Genomic DNA, 20,935 nt, shown 5'->3' on the forward strand with positions numbered 1-20,935 from the left:
CAGTGAGCGACGAGCACAGCGAGCGATTTCACCAGGACATTGCAACAATGGAGAAATGCTATCAGGGCAAATGGAGCCCATCAATGCTTGCAGACTATTGCTGGACAGTGACAAGAGATGCTCCATTTAATGAATACAAGAGACAAGCCAAGAAGCGCCGAGTAGACACTGAATAGGACTAAACTATCTACATAATAGTTTTTTGCCTTTTGTTTCATAATACATTTTATTTATATAACCCTTTTGCTGATTTTTAAAGTGTTACATAAACAGGACAGGTGAAATATTATCATGTAAAGCAACCATAAACACATGAAAAGACCTAGGTTTACAATTTATGATTAAAACTCTACTATTTACACAATATACATAGACATAAAATGTAAAAACTTAAATATCTTAGAAACAGTAGCCAATCAGTTGTTTTAATTGTCATATTTGAATTCAGCACATCAAAATACATAATAAATAGCACATATCATCTCTGAAGCAGACGACTTCTCAAAAATTGTAGACCAGTGTTACCTCTGTCCCTGAACTCAATGGAATGCTTAACAAAAACACAGTAAAAAAGTTGAGATTGCAAAATATCCTTAACACACAGAGAAAAATTCAACCTTCTTGGCTACTAAAAGGTTGTCGCTGAATGATTGTAGCTGAGAAACTCAATAAGAACCTTCCATTTTACCAGAACTACCAGATCCCAGCTTCCCCACCAATAAACACAACATTGTTCGCATAACACTCCCTGGGACAACAAATCCATTTTAAGTTTTTCTCTTCACCCTGTGGTTCTCTCACATCCAGTGATTATCAACGCCCCTCTGATCACTCCCAACAGCAGCACCTTTCATGTGCCATGGGTCTCTCACCCATTATGAATGTTAGTACTACCCATCAAATCCAGCTACTAACAGGATCAAGACAGAGTGCAAGTTGATTTGGGCAATATGGAGAACGCGGACTATAATTTTCTATAGTTCTATTCAGTTCAAGATACCTCATCATAAACTACTCAGTAATGACCTTACTAACCCTTGCAAACTCTCATAAACACAGGAAGGTGGGAATTGTGCATCCAAACTCTTACTTGAATAATAATACAAAGCATAGAACATACAAAAACTTCCACACAACTCTTTCATAAGGCTACTAATAATAGCTCAAGTTTTCTGTCACTGTCATCCACAAGTGTTTAGTGAAGTGTGTGAAAAGCTGAGAACATATAGGTTGAGACTTTCATTTTCTCTTGATGTGTCCTGCAGTCCTCTGGCTATGGTACCTTATATTTTCCATCAAAAGAAGAAATGATGTTTTTTGCAGATGGGCATTGGACCTGTGGGTCCTGATGAGAAGCCCTTTAAAGTTAAGGAAATTATTCCCAGTGACTTCAAAGGGCTTTGAGTGAGGCCCCTGATGAATAGGGAAGAAACTTGTGAGATATTTTCAGAGCTGACCAGGTTTTCACTGTATTGCCCCAGTTCTATTTAATGGGCGTTGAATAGCTGAAACCCCAAACTAATATTTGAAAATTTAAGGGAAAGACTATTACTATAAAAGCTTTAATGTATCAGTACATGCTTTTCAATCTATAGCATCCCATAGATTAAATAACATGCCAAACTTGCAGGCTGGCCTGTTTGAAGCCACCAAAAGAGCGAACAGAAGACTAGGTTTTGCTTTAACCGTAGACTGATGAGAATTATTGCAAATGTATATATCATATTTACAAATCATGTGCATTTATACAAAGGGGATTTTCAGTACATATGCAATCCTTCTCCAGCCTGCTATGATATGACCTTGTTATACACTTCCATCTATTCATTTCAAATGTCCCATTTCTTCTTATCCATGAGATCAAATTTAGTAGCAGGCGACCATCAAATGTTTCTTTCAAAGTAAAATTCCAAAATTAGAAGAAAAGGTCTCAGTACCCCTGAATTTTCACTTTCTTTGAATTCAAAGATCTCCTACTGGCGAGTGTATTTTTTTTAAACATTTCATTTTGAACATGTACTCTGAATTTAGCAATAGCACTTCTTTTTTCCCTGTCCATCTAATACCACTCCCTCCTTATAAGAATAGCTCTTAGCAGTTATCTAAGTAGAACACGAATGAGCAACACTTCATGGAAGCTGTGTTAAAAACTCTTTCTCATGGGTAAGACTGGGATTTTTTCTTTACCCTATTACTATTAACTTTTTATTAGTTTTTAAAAGCTTTGGTTTTATCACTTCTCTGAGCAAATCCACTTCCATAACCCTTATCCACATGAGGAAAACTCAAGCACCATGGTGCTCACTGGACATGGCTTGAACTAAGCAAGTGATTACACAGGTCTGCAAACTAAAGCACGGAAATGTATACAGAATGTTGTTCAATAACTTCACAGGTCTCTTGCAGCACAGAAGATAAGGCAAAAAAGAGCTATGATAACAGCCAGTGGGTTACACAGTAAATCTTGGCTGCTTTATATAGGAAAGGGAAATTCCAGACCACTTCACTGCAGCCATAGAGGAATATGTTGTAGTGGAGACTGTGTGCAAAAGGTTCAGAGCCCTGTTCTTCTTGAGCTGTCTGTGCAGCATCAGGCAGAGGTGAGGCATGGGGGAATTTTCCCACCACCCCTCTACTCAGCCTAGGGTATTACTTCAGCTGTAAGTCTGAGGAGGACACTGGACAGTACCTGCACAGCCTGTTAGCAGGTTATATCCCTTCAACGACATACTGATCTGTTTCTGCCGAGTTATTGTGGCAGTTTACTGTGGTTCCTTTACTCCACCCTGGATAAATGGCTATGGGAGTTGCTCTTTGGCCAGAGAAAGTGGGTATCTAGGACAGATGGACTGCTGCTGGGAAATGCTAGGGAACAAAGCCATAAGAGATTTACTTTTTCATGTGAATTACCAATAAAGTCAAACCCTAGGAAGAGAGCAAATTTGGAATGGACCTGAGCCTCCTCTGTGTTTCATTTTCTGTGATCATTTACACCTATGCAAAGTGACTGTAACATGGATGTACAAATGCTATCACTAGTATGAGTGAAGAATTTTGATTTAATAGTGATTGCCACCCGCTTTGCACAGATGTAACTGATTGCATAAGGCAGTGAATAATCAGTCCCAATGGATCTAGGTTCTGTTTAGAGCAGAATGGGAGCTCCACTTGATTATAAATTTTAGAGTCCCGCCCCGCTTTGACTTGCAAACCTCAGTGTGAAAGTTATGCAAATTTAGACTTCTTTGTGCTCAGTTAGTGCCTCTCATTAACATGCACCCTACACGTCATCTCAGAATTTGGCCTCAGGAATTCACCCTCTTATCTACTCCCAAAGTATAAATTAAATAATAATAACAATTCAGGAAACTGGAAAAGACACATATATATGCTGAGGGTGAGGTATAGAATCTAAAGGAAGAATCTGTCCCCAAATATTGATTCTTCACCAATACCTTCAGGTAATACACAATTGCAAAAAAACATACACCCTGTCCCAGTGCTAGAATCCTGGAGATCTGCAAAGCTGCTGGATCACTGAGCTAATCTAGCAGCACTGGCATTCTAGTCAGATAGGCATGCTACAATCCTCTCTCCTCACACAAGTGTATACATCAGCCATCACAACAACAGTGCTCTGGTACTATGATTCCCTCTGATCTTTCAATACATGACTTAGTAGAGGAGCAGGATTAACAGTTGTTCTAGTCTTGTGCTTGTCTTCTTCCCTCATACCCATAAAGAAAGGAGGGTGTCCAGCTCTCTGGATCTCCTGAAATCCACAAATAGTCCAGGGGATGCAGGAGGCTATGATTACTTGCACTGAGGCTTTTTCCCTCAGCTGCATGCCAGCTGCTGCTGCTGTCCCATGATTCCTTGGTGGGGGTGTGCTAGCAGTTTCCTCTGTGGACCTCTATCTCTGGAACTCCTCTGAAGTTGGGGTTCCACAACACCAAAGAGACAACAGAAAAGGTAATACAGTTCCATCTGTATTAATGATTCCATATATTCCCCAGATAGACCAGGAAGAGAACATGATGTGCATTACCACTAATCCTGTCTGGTCCACCCATTACATACTCACAGGTCTCTGGTTCTGGAAGGGCCTCCATAGAATCCAGGACTGATAGAGAGTTTCAGGTAAGTGGCTTAGTCCTCTCTGCCGCCTGGGATCCCCTTAGTGCCCAGTTCACAGAGGAAAAGATAGTCTGCTCTCACTGAAAGAGAGGGTTGGAGCCAACAGCTAACTCTGATCTACTGGAAAGAATAGCCTCTTCAAGTTAAAGTTACAGATTTATCTATGCATTGACACTATGCCCATCACCATTGTATCTGGGCCAGAAGATGATGTGAACCCAAACCCCAAAGTGTGTTCAAAATCTGGATCTGAGCTTTGAGTCCATGAGTAGTTAAGCTCAGACACAGCTGAGGAAGAAGAAGAATTTAACAATTTTTTGGCCCTCTCAGTATTTTGAGAAAAAGAAGGACTAAGGACAGCTGAAAAAGAAGCTGTGAAAAAGAATGGATAGCTTCACTGTAACAGTGCACAGGAAAGCAATTATGAAACTGAAGTTTTAGCACAGCTCATCCAGTGCACTAAATGCCCCAGTAACAACTATGTGGGTGAAGCAAGACAATCACTACACTTTCAAATGAACTCACATGGAAAGATAAGAGACAAGAACACCATATCACTTGTGGGTGAACACTTTTCACAAAACAATCATTCAATATCTGACATCTCCGTCCTTGTCCTCAAAGGAGACCTGCACAACACCTTCAAAAGACAAACCTGAAAGCTTAAATGTATAACTTTGCTAGAAACTAAAAATCATGGACTGAATAGAGACACTGGACTAATGGTCTATTACAACAATCTATAACCCACTAACTCACTCCCATCTTTTTTCTCCTTTCCCCTCCCCGGTGACTGGAGAGAAATTAATGAGCCACTTCACTTTGATTGGTCCCTTGAAATATGTGTTAATTATGTATGCTAAACAATTTGTTCCACCTTGTATTTAACTGTGGTCTGGTCTACACTACAGACCTATATAAGTATAACTACATCGCTCAGGATTGTGTTCCTTTTATGGGGCTGAGGGCGAGGTGAGGCGAGCTAGCAGGAAGAGTTACAGAAAAGGATGTGGGCAATCACAATAGTTACATGTGCCAATAAGTGGGCCCCCAGTCCTGCATATTCCATGTGTAGTATACAACAAGGCATGTGCTTAAAGTTAAATATATGCATAAGTCTTTGCAGGATTGAGGTCTAAATATGTAGATTTACATACACTGTTCTAAAATTTTGGGGCCCAGTTGTGCTGCTGTGTTGATGTCAATAGCAATTTTGCAACTTATTTTCATGGGATCAGGATTGGACTCTTGGCTCTTAATACATTTGAGAATGTGTTCAGTATTAGTAATGGATAATTGAATAATATGTTATCAAATTTACACAATGTTTTTCATGATAGAGACATAGATAAGTAATTTGTTTTGTTTTGTTTCTTTAAAAATTATTTCACAAATATATATGGCCCAGGTCCTCAACTGGTATAAACAGGTGTAACTCCATTGACTTCAGTTGAGCTATACCGAATTAGTTCAGCTGAGGATTTGTCCTGTTAAACGCTACACCAGATAAGATCAAAACAATAAAAAACTAAAAGGTACAATGTATTGGCTGCAGCAAGCCCACAAAAGAAATTAATCCCCAAAATGCATGTTAAGACATATGCATTGTAAGACTCTCAAAGTAGTGTAACCATGTATTGCTCTTTGTAACTACTGAATATCACAGGTTGAAATCAGAAAGCAGGACTTCAGGAAAGAGTGAAATTTGTAAAAGGCCATGTATTTCTAGTGACACAGATACTTTATCTAAGCAATCAGGGGAATTCTGAGGGAAGTGTGGTCTAATAATATAAGATCAGTTTTATATTTGGATTTTACACCAAGGCTGCAACCAAACGTGTCCATTAATGGCTGTTAGCCAGGACGGGTAAGGAATGGTGTCCCTAGCCTCTGTCTGTCAGAGGATGGAGATGGATGGCAGGAGAGAGATCACTTGATCATTGCCTGTTAGGCTCACTCCCTCTGGGGCACCTGGCATTGGCCACTGTCGGTAGACAGGATACTGGGCTAGACGGACCTTTGGTCTGACCCAGTACGGCCTTTCTTATGTTCTTATGTTTGTATGTGTTATTACGACTGTGTCTTTCTCACTGCCTAAGCTCCAGTACCAGGTTTCCTTTCCAGTAGAAGCATCCATCTTATATATGGTTTCAAAGGTGGCTTTGATAAATAAAATACACAGACTAAAACTTCATCAAAATGCTACATATTTTTCTTCATTAATGATCTCATTAAAACGTTTCTATCAACATAAATTAAGGTCAAAATTTTGAAACATGGGTTCCCACATTCAGGCATCTAAATCTCTATTTCAGCACCTAATTAATTGGCCTGATTTTCAGAAGTGCTAAAGTCCCACAGCTCCCACTGAGCTAATTACTTAGGTGTTTAACTTTACATTTGAAAATTTTGACCTAGAATCTTCAAAAAGGAAGGTAAGTATTGGGAGTCTGGCTCCCCATTACCTTTCACCTTATTTAGTCATTTGTACCTCTGCAAAGGTACCATTCTGCCTTGTCCTCGTGCAAAGGCTTCATATAATAAAGCACTCAACTGGATACATAATTTTAAGTGTTTGATTAAATACTGGGTTAAATGCTTTTCTGGATAGAGGTGTCAGGACCTAATCCCAAACCCAAATGAATCAATGAGTGTCTTTCCATTGGCTTCAATGGGTTTTGGCTCAGGCCCAAACTGACAATACAAGGCGAAGGCCCTATAATGCAGGTGTACATTTGACTAAGGCCTGGTCTACACTATAAAGTTAGGTTGATGTAAGCAGCCTTGCATCGACCTAGTGCTTGTCCACACTATAAAGTTAGGTTGATGTAAGCAGCCTTGCATCGACCTAGTGCTTGTCCACACTACAAAGTTAAGATGTCATAAGGCAGCTTACATGGACATAACTATGGAGGTGTACAGACAGCAATGCTGCTCCTGATAATTTAACTCTCCTTCTACACCGACCAATAAAACCATCTTGACAAGAGGTGTAATGATTAGTGTGACATAGTCAGAGTGACAAGCAGTGTGCCCACAATGCTCCGGTCACTAGTTTGAACTCCACTGCCCTGCAGCCAGGTACACAGGCATGCACCTCTACGTCTTTAAAGCCATGGCAATTTTTGAAATTGCTCTTCCTGTTTGCTCAGCATGGAGAGCTCACATAGCATCTGCCTAGCTTGCAATGCCAGCTCCACGCAGCAAACACACACATGCCTGGAGTACACCGGAGGTGGTGGATCTGCTGGATCTATGGGGAGAGGAGGCTGTGCAGTCAGAGCTCTGCTCCAGCCACAGGAAGTTTGATATCTACGGACAGATTGCCTGTGGCATAGAGGACAAGGAGTATGATAGGGACATGCAGCAGTGCCATTCAAAGATCAAGGAACTGAGGCAGGTGTACCAGAAGGCAAGGGTGGCCAATAGTTGCTTTGGTGCATCACCAAAGACATCCCTCTTCTAAAAGGAGCTGCATGCTGTCCTCAGCGGTGACCCCATCTCCATCGTCAAAAGCCCTGTAGATACTTCGGGGGGTCTGGAGACAGTGGCCAGCGGAGTGAACCCCAAAGACCATGTGGTGGATGAGGAAGTGGAGTTGCAGGAAGGTGGGGGAAAGGCAACAGGAACTTCTGATGACATGGTGAACCAGGACATCATTTTAACTCTGGAGGAGTCTAGCCAATCCCAGCACTCTGGCTCTGGTACACCTGATGCAGGAGAGGGAAGCTCCAGTAAGTGCTCATTGTGCTTTGATACTCCAAGGAAACATGAGATAATGCTTTGCTTTCTTAATCAGGGTAGAAGAGGGATTGAAATAACCAACACAGGTACAGTTTGTATCTGCTTCTAAGTCCCCTATGCAGCTAGGCAGAGCGGGCCCTGTAGAAAAATTTATTTATATGCACTGGGATGTTCCAGGAATCCTCCATAGAGAGCTTTAGGTAATTTTCCTGGAGATACTCTGCAATCCTCTGCCAAAGGTTTCTTCGGACGGCTCCCTTGTTTCTTCCCCCACGATAGGAAATATTGCCGCACCAATTGGCAAGTACTTCTGCAAGCACCATAGCAGCACATTGGTGAGCAGCATATGGACCTGGTCCACAGCCGCATGCATGCAGGAGCTGCATCCTTGCATACTAGGTTACCCTCGGGAGCTATCACCCCCACCTGTGGAAAATGGTACCACTATTCAGAATAGTAGCCCTAAGCGCTTGTAGTGAAACCCCTCTGAATTCCTCACTTTGTCCCATTTTGCCTGCCCCCCCCCCTCCCCCCCACACACACACTGCCTGCCAAGGGAAAGTGGGAAAGCTATGTTTCTAACTTATTTGGATCAAGGCTGTGAGTGCACACACAATAGTGCCTCCGTCTATTTTTTCTTTAGCATCTGCAGATGTGCCCTTGAAGGTCTCCTCCTGCACACTGGCTGAGTGACTCCATCCAATAAGAAGATGAAACAAGAGGAGTAAAAAAGACTTGTTTCAGGAGGTGCTGCAATCCTCTGGTGCTTCAGATGGCAAGAAGAGATCATGGAGAGAGTCTAACAATGAAAAACCTGTGAATGGATAGTCAGGATAGGAAACAGGGGCAAGAGCAGATGATAAAGCTGCTCAGGGAGCAAACAGACATGCTGAGGTCCCTGACTGAACTTCAGGCAGAAAACATCCATGCTCACTTCCCTCTGCAGCCCATACAAAACTGTTTTCCTTGCCTTCTCCACACTCCCCCCAGATATTTCTTGCATGTTCCAGGGCTGTCGCAGTACCCCTGGTACTCCACCCCGATGGAGATGTTTCCCAATGACAGCTGGACATACATGCAGCCGTGAGAGCTTCATTGGCAAATGTGCTCTTGATTTTCATGTTCCTTTCAGAAGACAGAAAATGTTTGCATCAGTGGTTAATACAAATATACATATAGAAAGTAAATGAATCTTTATTTGTCTCTTACATATGATGGTTGCTGCTCAAATTCATAGATAATGAATTTGCATTATAAAATGACCACACATACAGCAATCACTACAAGTTCACACTTTGGTGCAAGAGAACAATGCCTGGCTCAATGCATTACAAAAACCCACATTACTGTGGCTCATTGTCAAAATGCTTCTTTAAAGCCTCCCTGATTCAAATAGTTCCCGATTGAACCCCACTAACAGCCCTGGTATCTAGCTGGTCAAAAGCAGCAGCCAGCTGATCCACCTCAATTCTCTGCCCCTGCAGAAATTTCTCCCTCTTAGCTTCTCAAATGTTATGCAGAGCAGAGCAGGCTGCTATGACCATGGGAACGTTTTCCTCATTGAGGTCTAGCCTGCCAAAAAGGCAGTGCCAGTGCCCCTTTAAGTGGCCAAAAGCACATTCAACAGTCGTTCTGCACCTGCTGACCCTTTTGTTGAAGCGCTGCTTGCTGCAGTCAAGGTTGCTGGTCTAAGCCTTCATAAGCCACAGGAACAAGGGGTAGACTGGGTCTCCAAGGATCACTCTTGGCATTCCCAATGGGAATCTTCTGGTCTGGAAAGAAAGTCCCTGCTTGCAGCTTTCTGTACAGGCCAATGCTCCTGAAGATGTATGCATCATGCACCTTCCCTGACCACACCGTGTTAATGTCAGTTAAGCAACCCTGGTGATTCACCAGTGCTTGCAGTACTATAGAAAAGTAGCCCTTTCTGTTGATGTACTCCATCACAAGGTAGTGTGGGGCCAAAATGGGGATATGCATGCCATCTATCGCCCCACCAGTTAGGGAATCCCATTGCCACAAAGCCATCCACTATTTCCCACACATTGTCCAGAATCACAGTCCTTTGTAACAGGAGACAATTAATGGCCCTGCACACTTGCATCACTGCAATCCCCAAGGTGGACTTCCCCACTCCAAATTCATTTGCAACTGATTAGTAGCAGTCTGGCATTGCTAGCTTCCTCACAGTGGTTGCCACTCGCTTCTCCACCATTAGGACAGCTCTCATTTTGGTGTCCTGGCACCAGAGGGCAGGGGCGAGCTCCGCACACAGTTCCAGGAAGGTGGCTTTGTGCATATGAAAGTTGTGCAGGCACTGCTCATCATCCCATACCTGTATAACAATGCAATCCCACTCAGTGCTTGTTTCTTGCATCCAGAATTGATGGTCCATCGTGTGCAGCTACTCCATGAATGCCAACAGCAATCTTGAATTCTTTCTGTCCATGGCATAGAGCAGGGCAGACACCATGGTGTCATCATCAGATTTGCAGCTAATGAAATACTGCAGGATAAGTCTTATTTCTTCCTCTGTGGTAGGGCACCTTCCCATGCCATTCAATGATAACTTCAGCAGGCACCATTCTCTTAAACAGGCTAGCAGCATATGGGCCCGGGAACTTTGAGTCACCAGCAGCTGCTGTTCTCTCTCTCCTTTTGTTACCCTCAGGAGTGAGATATCAGCTAAAACCAACATGGCCTGTGAAAAATGTTGCCTGTATCCAGTCCCAGTGCCCTATACTCAGTTTTATGTATCCCAGAAATTCCCTCCCTGTTTCCCTTACCACTGGCAGGTCTTACCCACCGTAGCTGGTGCTGTTAGTGGTACCTTGATCAAGCCCTCCAAAGCAGAAGTGCCATAAGCATGTCTTGTTTAACACGTTAGGGAACAAGTGAATGGGGGGTATATATGTCTTAAGTTATGCTTTCTGTACATATCATATTGACAGTGGTACTTCTGTGTGAATTATCTGTAGCTGTGACCACTGTGGTCTTCATGGGTACACCTCATGGGTACACCCTCCACATCAGCAGAATGAGTCACCCAGATAAGGAGGCAAAAAAAAGGATGTGGTAGGACATATTCTTTGAGATCCTGCAAAGCTAGTGTTGATCAGACCTTGACTAGAGGCCCTAGAGGGTGAACATTGCAGACAACCTGGGGAAGGAAAGAGCAGAGAGAAGAAAGACCCAGGAGATCCAAAAGGAAAAGGAGAGGAAGATGCACCAGGACATAATGGAGCTTATCCATCAGCAAATGCATATGCTGCAGAATCTTGTGAACCTCCACAGTCAACAATTCCAGATTAAACCGCCACTTCAGTTGGTGAAGAACTGCAGCAGAGCACCTCCCTAAAGTCCCGCTCAGCATTCAACATGGCCTCAGGGCCAGCACTCCACACAAGGGGGAACCACAGCTTCACATACACTAACCTGTGAGAGCCACAGTTGATGTATGTGTAACTACAATGGACAACAATGATCCTTTCCCTTGTTTATTAAGGTTCCAAAAAAATTATGTTAAAATATATTTACTATTATGTTCTTCAGATTATTTGTTAGTTACTGTTTCTGTAACTGAATAAAACTCTTATTATTTTGAACGTGATTCATCTTTATTAGTGTACAACACGTGGTGTATAATGTCTGTTGGCAGTGAAAGTTATGGCCTTGTACACTCATGGCCCATAGGCCCAGTGGCAAACAGTGTAGCCATCAGAAATGTACAGCAAGCACCCCAGCATTATTAGCTGCACTGACAGTGATAGATGCACAGACGTGCAGCAAGCACACGGTTCCTAACAGGCCCCCAAACTGCTGCCCCAGGTTGAGCACAGTACGCCACAGCACACTACCGTGGCTCCCTGTTACTGTGTTCTTTCAAAGCCTCTCTAAGCCAGATAGCTCCTCGCTGAGTTCGTCTGATAGCCCTTGTGTCTGGCTGTTCAATCTCATCCGACAGCCACTTCACTTCCACTCTCCAATCTGGTGGCAAATTCTCCCCTTTGCTTCACAAATATTATGCAGGACACAACCGGCAGCTACAACCATTGGGATAGTTTTTGCATTGAGATCCAATCTGGTGAGTAAACAATGCCAGTGCCCCTTCAGTCTATGAAAAGCACATGCAACTGTCATGCCGCACCTACTGAGCCTATAGAGACTCTCTCCTTGGTTCTGTTGAGGTGACCAGTGTACAGCTTCCTGAGCCAGGGGAGTAAGGGGTAGGCAAGATCCTCCAGGATCACTAATAACATTTCACCATTGCCATTGGCAATCCACCAGTTGGGAAAAAGGTCTGTGCTTGTAACTTTCTGAACAGTCCTGTGTTCTTAAAGGTGCAAGCGTCATGCACCTTCTCTGACCTGCCAGCGCTGATGGAGAAGCATCCCCAGTGGCCCACCAACACCTGCATATCCATAGAAGAGTAGCCCTTTCTATTGATGTATTCTGTGGCAAGGTGCTCTGGGGCCAAAATAAGAACATGAGAGCCATCTGTTGTTCCACCGCAGTTCAGGAACCTCATAGCGGCAAAGCCATCCATGATGTCCTGCACATTGCTGAGGATCACAGTCTTGCTTGGCAGGAGGTGATTAATGGTCCTGCACACTAGCATGACTATGGCCCCCACATGGATTTTTCAACTCCAGAATGACTTCCTACTGACCGATAGCAATCTGGCATTGTGAATTTCCACAGCGTGGGATTGCCACTCACTTCTAAACTGTCGGTACAGCTCTGGTTGGTGTCCCTGTGTTGGATTGCTGGGATGAGCTCAGCACACAGACCCAGGAATGTGGCCTTGTGCATCCAAAAGTTCTGCAGCCTCTGCTCATCAACCCAAACCTGCATTGTGATGCGATCCCACCAGTCAGTGCTAGTTTCTCAAGCCCACCAATAACCATGAATTGTTTCTTGCTATGTCCCACAGCAAGCTGTCCTCCGATAAATTGTCTTGTTCCCTGCAGTTCTTCCTGAGGCTCTACAAATACCGGAGGATCGTGCATCTTATGTTTTTGTGACCCTCTTGACAATTATGCAGAGTTGTATAGGCTCCACACTTCTGTGAGAGATGGTGGGCAGAAGCACGTCTAGCACAGGCTTGTGGGAAACTGAAAATCGGCACAAAAATTATGGGATAGAGATATAATGGGATGAAGAATGTTGCATTGTGGGAAGTTGACCCCTTGCTCCCACTGAATGATGGCGCGTTGCTCACTGGGATACCAGCTCATGGTGTACTGCCCTGTGCATCAACACAAACACGCCTGGTGAGTACGCACAGCACTGACACAAGGAGCCATAGTATGCATGCACACAAGCAATGTACTAATACCAACATAACTTACATCGGCAAAACTTTGTAGTATAAATATGGCCTAAGTCAGAAACCTACTAAACTTGTTTTACCATTCTTCACATTCCTCTTTTTTGTTTGCTGTCATATCTCACAACTCTTCAGGCTTCTGCTGAAGGATGACTTTGTGGAAGGAAAGTGCATTCCGCCCAATTACATAGTTATGTTGTTTATAATATAAGACAGTATGGCAATAAAACATACATTGTAAAAAAAACCACCCAAATGATACCAACTCTCTATTTATTTTATAGTGATATGGCTACAGTGATTATAAACTCATTATCTTTGATTACAGAAACATGAAATGCTGATTTCTAACATTTAGTGTTTCAGTAAGTACGGTGTCAACAGCTTTCAAGATGCTTTGGAAATGGACGGAGTTTATATTTTCAGAAATGACTCACCACTTGCATGTTCTGCAACCCTGATTATTACTGAGACAATCAGCAAACAAATCAGGTTTTATAATACACACACACACAAATATTTAAAAGTGAGATTCATAGTATTCTGTGCAGGGATAGCACTATTACCAAATCAAGTGCAATGAAACTAATATGGAATACTCACACTCTGAGTAACTTCCCATGTATGCCTTCCTTCAGAAATGTTTCTTTTAATTCTCCATAATGAAGATATTTTGGAATGCATTTAAAATGATTGCACATCTTAATTTTGTCATAGGATTGTTGAGTGAATAAAAAAGACCTATTATGTTATGTAATTCATTTCCTGCTAATGCAAGTTTATTTTCCACAGCATGGGTTTTTTTAATGCTTCAGCCAGGCTAATATTAACTGTTTCCAAACATGTTGATTCCATCTTGTTCTATTACAGCTACATTCTAAATCATAAATTGCTACAGGTATTATATTTTGCGTTAAGTTTTGCCTGTGGTATGGGGGCTCCAGAGGGCTCTTAGAAGTCAAGAGAAGTATGGCTGCTGCTTCACCTTATGTCAAGGTGCAGTAAGTGCTCTCCTGCCTGGGCAAATTCCTCCTGATCTGTGTAGATGGGGAGGGCCTTAGCTCCACCTCCTCCACTTTGAAGAAGCTAGCACTACTGCAGGTGCTAGACAGGAGCAATGGTTAAACTCAGGTGAGCTTAGGACTGCAAATGTGCCTGGCACCTGCAAAGGGACATTAGTGGGGGGAAAGCTCCTTGTACACTCCCTTCCTTGTGAATATCCATGGGGCTAGACACCATCTTGCCTCTTGATAGCAAGGGCAATTAGTCAATGGAACCATTTGCTGGGCAAATTATGATAAAGTCATTAGACCACTGAGCTACCTTCCTACTCAGACTCAGCTATCTACAATACATTATTATATAGGTCTCTGAAAATAAGCCTGTAAATTTACACAAGTACTACTATTATTATTAGTCCCAGGGTTTGATAACTGTTCTGTAGCACTGATGTTATTTTAAATGTTATTGTTATAGTTTTTTGTTGTACTGCTATTCATATGGAGAGACTTTTAAAATTTAGGTCCTTGTTAAGAAGCATCGTGCTTGAGATTTTGAGGAAAACATTTAATGTCTATCTCTAAGAAGAAATGATCTTGGAGCTTGTTCAAACTTGTTGAGATAAGAACCAAGATACAATATTTTGGGATGTTTCATTTTTTAAATCTTTACCTCCCAAGAAAAATCTTGTAATTTTTTCCCCCAGAGACAAGGTGGGTGAGATATCTTTTATTGGACCAACTTCTGCTGATGAGAGAGACAAGTTTTCAAGCCACACAGAGCTCTTCTCAGGCTAGGAAAGGTACTTCAAAAGAAATTACCTCACCTGCCTTGTCTCTTTAATATCCTGGGATCAACACACCTACAACTATACTCTCTTTTTTCCCTTCAGTTATAACATTGGCATTTTTATTTCTTCCATGTTATTTCTGGATATCAGTTTTGAGAACACTAGTTGCTTGGGGTTGAACCTGATAAAGAAAATAATGAGAATATTTGAAACTGCACATGGATATTGCTAATATAGAAAGGTGTGTCCATTTTTTGCTCCTCTTACTACTCAAGAGCTCCCCCTGATGTCTTGAAATATATTGATAACTGTATAATTAATACAACAAAAGGTCTCTGCTAGCCTCCCAATATTAAAATATTCAGGAATACTATACAGTACTAGAGTGATCTGATAGCAAGTGTGAAAAATCGGGATGGGGGTGGGGGTAATAGGCATCTATATAAGAAAAAGCCCCAAATACCGGGACTGTCCCTATAAAATTGGGACATCTGGTCACCCTATACAGTACACTGATGTTTTAATGCTGTTATCATTTAATATTTATCAACAAAACTAAATTTGCTGCTGCCTTGTGAATATGGGCAGAGCAGCAGATACTAAAACCTGTGTCTGCAACCTGGATTTGAACATGGGATGTGTTTCCAGATCTGCATTGCACTACTTAGTGATCAAACAGTAGCCTATCACTAGTCCCACATGGGATTGTTTTATGTGTTTGTGTGTCCAACAGTGATGACTTCTCTGACTTTAAACCCAGTAAACTTGGTTTGTGTCCTTGATCATTAGTAATTTCCCATCCATCCTTCAGGCCACAAAGCACAGTAAGAAAACAGTGGAACACCTCTAGAAAAAACATGGGGTTCACAGATACTCTTATGATGCTAGTCTAGCACCTTGTTTTTCAGTCCCCACCATGTTTTTCACTAGCAGTCACTGCTTTTGAGGCAATTAGGTTTACAGAACAACAACACATGATGCCTCTGTTAGTACCTGTTAGTAAATATTAATGCTTTTAGTTCTTTCTTTTGGTATATTGGATTCATTTGTATATCAACTATTCTCTAGGATTTTTATCTTCAGCAAAGAGTATGTTTCAATTCTAAGACCCAGAGCACTGGTCCTTGACTGATAAGTAACCCTATTCAGGAGTTTTACCTATTATGCTATATTTTAACAATGTTGAGAGCCTTCATGTCTATACAACTCCAGATATTCTTGGAAACCATCTCATTGGAAATTAATAAAGGATGATTGTTACAGCATATGTTTTCTGTTGGGGAATCAACTTGGAAGAATGATGGTGGGGTAAGAAGGACCCACTGAGAGATATTATTTTGAGGAATTGTTAGTCCTCTCAGTTGTAAATAGCCATGCCTTCACACATAGATCAGGTAAACTGAGAATGTATAGAAATGACATCACAACATAGGTTTCTGGGAAAGAATTCTTGGCAAGGAGGTTTCGTTTGTCTGAAATCCTATATAATGATACTGATATGAAAACTTAGCTGGGGGAATGAAAACTGCACATCCCTACCAGCTGCAGGAGAGACACATATCCAGCTCTGACAACAAAGTGTGTATTCTGTATAGTGCTGTTCTAATCTCTGATTGATAATCTTAGATTAAATAATTCCAATTGAACCTGTTATTTCGACAATCTTGAGTCATCAACTCAAACGCACAACACCTCAGAGCTACATACCTGGGCTGACAACTGTCACAATTTAATTGTGAGTCTCACGGGGTTTGGTATTTTCAGATAAAGCCCCATCTCCTGGAGATCGGTGATTATATGGCAATCTCAGCCATCATGGTTGCAAAGAAAAGCTTGAAAACCTGACCCTACTATACCTGATGGCTCAGAAACCAGAAGGCAGACAGAAAGAGCCCCAAGCTTACTATTTTTTAAAAAAATCTCCTGTTTCTAGGACAATATCCTGATTTTTTAGGGCCTGATTCATGAATTTTAAATATTTGGTGTTGCTGATACTGAGTCCATATCCCAGCAATCACCCCCCTCCGAATTCAGTGCCATCACTCAATCCTTTTTCAACCAATTATTTGGCCTTTGAACAATGCTCTGTCCCAGTTCATCTTCCACCTTGCCCGGGTTCCTGTTTAAGCTCTCTCCTTTTGCTAACCCCCTACTAACCAATACTCCCAATCTCTCATTCACTGCCCCTCATCAATCCATTCTTGCTCCTTCACCTCTCGGCTCCCCAATCAATTCTCTATCTCTCACCCAGGATCCCAAATACATAACTGCCCTAATCCATCCTTTCCCCCTCAACCTTCCCAATCAATCCTCTGAATACTAATGCATGCTCTGCTGCCAAAGCAGTCCACTCTCTGTCACCACAGCCCCTGCATCCAACCTCTGCAGCTCCACCACCACCAACACCACTCCCCACTTAATTCATCCTCTGCTCCTGAGGCACCACCAATCAATCAGCAATCGATCCCCTGTTTCCCAAGCCCCAAAGTAATCCATCCTCCATCCCAACAGCACCCACCAATCATTGAATCCTCTCCCATACCCAGGCTGCAGCCAGATAATCCTCTGCCTCCTTTCCACCAGCAAACTAGTCCTGTGCCTCCCAAAGATTTTTTCCTCCAAACAACTCAAGCTGTGTCTCCCCACCCCAATGCCTCTCTTCCTCTTCTCCCAAGTTATATTGGGTGGCTGCATGAGAAGGGGTGGTCTCCTTTGCTATTGGGCTCTGGCAAGGAAGGGGGCAGCCTGACCTACCTATGCTCCCACAGCCAGGCCAGGAAGAAGGCAGATGAACAGCAAAGTGGCAGGCCGTCAGCTGGTATATTGCTGAGCAGCTGTAGCAGGGCAGAGACAGAGTCGCTGACTGGTGATAGGACTGGGGGAGAATGGGAAAACAATGGAAGCCAAAAGCAAAAGAGATATGGTAGCATCCATGGCAGAAAGCAAGAGATGAAAAGGAAGGGAGTAAAGGGAAAACAGCGGCTGGGTTTTTCCTTATGAACACTTCTTTTAATGAATGAGTAGGTAAGTGTGCCACTAAATACAGCATACATGAACTAAATCTACAATACTGAATTCTTTCAAAATCAGCTTCCTTGTTGAATATTCTGCTCATTTAAAATGGTGACATTCAGAGTAACTAAGTCCAATTGCAAACACCCAATTATTTATATTTTCCAAGTTAAACTTTTAATACAATAATTACAGGGGAAATGTAATTCATATTGATACCTAATTTTTAAAACTGGCGTCCTCCCTCCACACTCAACAACAAATATGTATTGCTTAATTTTATAATGTGGGAGATATAGTTCCAGGTCTTTATTTTTATAAATTTCTATGATTATAGAGTTTGTACAATCTTTTAGGAGAGAGCCTTTCATAAATTAAACAGCATTTCAGTATTCCATTATTTTCAATCTGTAAAGCCTGTAGTGTATTTCTCCAACATATAACAATTCTAGCAGTTGCATTTAAACAGATGAATTACACCCTCATATTGTATGTGTTACTGTGGATCTTTAGTTAAGTTTAATGCATTTTTTACTTTGGTCTGTAAATACAATAATTGTTGCAAGATTTCTGTGTAAACTTACTTTTAATTACATAGTTTTGTTTAATTACAAGAAAAGTATCTTGGGAGAAAAAGAATGCTCATTGTTGCCTAACTCATTTCATTGACCTCAACACTGCAAATCCTTATATCCAAATCCTTTTCTTATACGAAGTATACTGGTTTTTTTTCAATTTTTTTCCAGTTTTTAACATGTCAAATTGAATATTTGGTGATTATTTTCTTTAAAGTAAATTCATGCTTTTTTCTCTGCTATTTCTGAATTTTCAATGAGTTTACTGCTTTTGTATTCTTCCTTGAAGCTTATTGGTTTACTAATGTTCAATATTAAAAAAAAAAAAAATTAAGAGGTCACTTGATTTTTTATCTGTTGATTATAACACATCACATCAGGCAGATGGATTCTATTCTACGTAGGTACTCAAACAGTCCTGATCACTGAAGCATCTGAGATACTTCCAGGAGAACTTTAACATGGTTAATGTCTGTCATGATGTGACTGAATCTCTCTGTGTCCTCCTCTGCTCGGAGGGTGGGGAGGGGCAATGTGTGGGAAGTAAAGTATTTTGTTTTGGAAGGGTTTTTGTTATCAACCTTTTTATCATTTGCAGACCCCTAAAAAATTTCGAATGGAGGTGCGGACCCCTTGGGAAATCTTAGACATAGTCTGCAGACCCCCATGAGTCCACAGAACACAGGTTGAAAACTACTGTGTTAGAGGAAAGTTTGAAGAGCAGAAAGTGGTGAGGTTTATGATGGTCTTGAGTTCCTGTGGGTTTTTTTTTCCCTGGCTGGTCTGGTGAATAAGGCACATTGGACTAAGACTCAGTACAGATATGTTCAGTTCTGAGGTCTGCCACAGACTTCTCATGTGACCTTGGGGAACTCATTTAATTTTTCTGTGTCTTAGTTCCCCATCCATAAACTGGTAATAATAGTCCTTCATTTTTGTCTTCTCTTTGAGTAGAGACTGTTTCATTATGTGTTTGTACAGTGCCTGGCACAATGGAGCTTCTGGGTGCTACCATAATACAAATTAAAAATAATTATAGACAATCACAGTTTCGCAGTCAGAATACTGACATTTTTCAGCATTTTACATATCCCTGTTATGAAGAAGTAAACCATGCAGGCCATAATCCCCTTCCCTCAACTTCTTCAACTGGGATTTTTCCATGTTCAACAATTTAGAACATTCCAGTCATATCACACTTCTTTTCCCACAAAAACACACATCCACCTTCACTCTCTTCTCTGCTCACAGTTCACATTTATGAACCACTGATTTTTTAATAGAATACTTACATTTTAAAATATATATTTGAAATGCCTCAAAAAAATCTCAGTCTGTTACTTCGCTTGTCAGCTCTTTGGGCCCATCTTTTTGTAATGTGTTTGTGTAACCCACACACCTCCTGGGTGTGGTGCTCTGTCCCCTCTAGTGGCACCGAGACCACTTAGACTAGAGATTAATTAGTCTGCTACAGCCAGGGGTGAAAGTAATTTAAAGGATTTACCAGTATGCCAGAGTCCTGAGCAGGGGGCGTGGCCTCAACCAGAAGAGGCAGGGCCTTTAAATACCCGGGCCCTTTACATCAAGATTTAAAGGCCCAGGGGCTCTGGCTGCAGCTAGGAGCCCCGGGGCCTTTAAATCACCCCCAGAGCTACCAGCTGCAGAGCCCCTGGCCCTTTAAATCACCGCCAGAGCCCTTCCGTCGCTACCCCAGGGCTCCAGCAGCAGGGTTTGGGAGGCGATTTAAAGGGCCCGGCGCTCTGGCTGCTGCAGGCAGCCCCGGGCCCTTTAAATCACCACTGGAGCCCTGCCGCCATTACCCCGGGGCTCCGGCAGCTGGGCTCGGGTGGTGATTTAAAGGGCCTGGGGCTCCCACAGCGGCTGGAGCCCTGGGCCCTTTAAATCACCACCAGAGCCCTGCCACCGCTACCCCAGGGCTCTGGCAGCGGGGCTCGGGAGGCAATTTAAAGGGCCCAGGGTTCCAGCCATGGCAGGGAGCCCCAGGCCCTTTAAATTGCCAGCCTGGGGAAGCTGGTCCGGTCCAGCACGGTGTACTGGCTCTTGCCGGTACGCCGTACCGGACCATACCAACATACTTTCACCTCTGGCTACAGCCTTAGCTAAGAGGGAGGTTGTTTTTAGCTCATGCCGTAGAGGGTCATGGATTTAGCTCCAGATGTCCCAGGTTCAATCCCACTGGCTAACAACCGGGGTTGGTTGGTGTTACAAGTGGGGGCTCATCCAGGATTTTAACTGGGAAGTCTCTAAAGCTCCAGATACGTTTCCTCACACACACACACACACTTCCTGGTTGTGGTGCTGTGTCCCATCTCATGGCATGGAGACCAC

The sequence above is a fragment of the Malaclemys terrapin genome, chromosome 1, assembly GCF_027887155.1.
Source record: "Malaclemys terrapin pileata isolate rMalTer1 chromosome 1, rMalTer1.hap1, whole genome shotgun sequence".
In the NCBI taxonomy this organism is placed as follows: Eukaryota; Metazoa; Chordata; order Testudines; family Emydidae; genus Malaclemys; species Malaclemys terrapin.